The sequence below is a fragment of the Octodon degus genome, unplaced genomic scaffold (genome assembly GCF_000260255.1).
Source record: "Octodon degus isolate 3935 unplaced genomic scaffold, OctDeg1.0 scaffold00550, whole genome shotgun sequence".
Classification (NCBI taxonomy): Eukaryota; Metazoa; Chordata; class Mammalia; order Rodentia; family Octodontidae; genus Octodon; species Octodon degus.
This window is the reverse complement of record NW_004525126.1, coordinates 73,666-75,131: the sequence shown is the minus strand read 5'-3', so window position 1 is coordinate 75,131 and position 1,466 is coordinate 73,666.

Here is a 1,466-nt window from a genome sequence, read left to right as displayed (position 1 = left end):
TCAGTAGCCTAACAGAATATAAATTCAACACCCAAAAATCAAGAGCATTTTTTGCACAAACAATGAATGTCCTGAGAGAGAAATGAGGGAAACCATGTATTTCACAATAACATCCACAAAAAGAATATGAAAAAAAGTAATACTTAGGAATCAATCTAGCAAATGAAGTAAAAGATATATACAGTGAAAATTACACCACTGTGGAAAAGGAGATTGAAGAAGACTTCCTGCCATGGAAGCATGTCCCTGCTCATGGATAGGAAGAACAACATAGTGAAAATGGCCATAGAGACCCTCCCTCCAGGCAGGAAACATCTTCATGTCCATGGTGTGCTGCACTTCAGGCTAAGATGCCGAAGAGCTTCTTACGCTCCTGGGCTTCCACAAGGATGTCTCTTCAGGTCTCTGTCTTTTCTCACCTATTCGCTTGTCCTATTTCCATTAAAAACAAGGACAATATTAATTCTATTGAGAAAGAAATATCTATGAGATAGCTTCAAAATAGGTTACTAGAATAGTTTAATAAGTAATACATTGCATAGTGTTGTCTTCGTAGTAGTTACTCATAGTACAAGATGCAGACATGAGATCTTGTCTAACATTATTAGTACACATGTTTCTTCTGAATGACTCTCCCACAGAATTGAGCTGGAGTAAGAATCATCTCAAGTCCAATAAGAGCAGCTAGACACAAACAATGGCACCTAGTGATTTTTCCGTTTTACAACTTTTGGGCCAAGGGCAAACTCAGGCTTGCCCCACTTGAGTGACCCAGATGCTAGCACAAAACTGAGCTGTCACACTGCACTTGCTCCTGTGAATTTCCTGAGTCAACAGGAGACTGTGGTGATAGACAGCAGAGCAGCCAGCACGAGCAAGTGTTTACTGGATAAATAAGCTCATTACTATTAGGTTTACAGTTGTACATAACATAATAACTCAAGCATAAACCTTGTGATAAAACACTGAATAATAAACTCGATCCAATGTTACACTAAACATTTTTCCCTCTTTCATGCTTTGCTAAAAACATACATTAAACCCTAATTTGTCCACCCCTCCATAAGTAGTTGTCTTTACTAGTCAGTGATTTAACAGTGGGATGAGTCTAGACTTACAATTCCTTCATAAAACAAAGCTAGAGAATCACTTTCCAAAATATCAAAATCCTGGGTTGGCAAAATAGCTCAGCAAATTAAAGGGCCAGCAAGCAGGCTCAGAGGCTGCGGATTCCATCCCAGGGCATGCCAAATGGCAACTGAGACTGCGTGTGGTGGCATATCCCTGTAGTCCCAGCTCTTGGAAGGCTGTAAACAGGCAGATCACTATGAGTCTGATCTAGTAGTGAGACCCTGAACACCCTGTAGACCCTTCCTTAAATACTAAAAGAAAAAAATTTCAAGATCCCATATGCCTGAAAGTTAAATTTTGTTCACCCTGTTCACTGGCCTCTAAACATGCTTCTC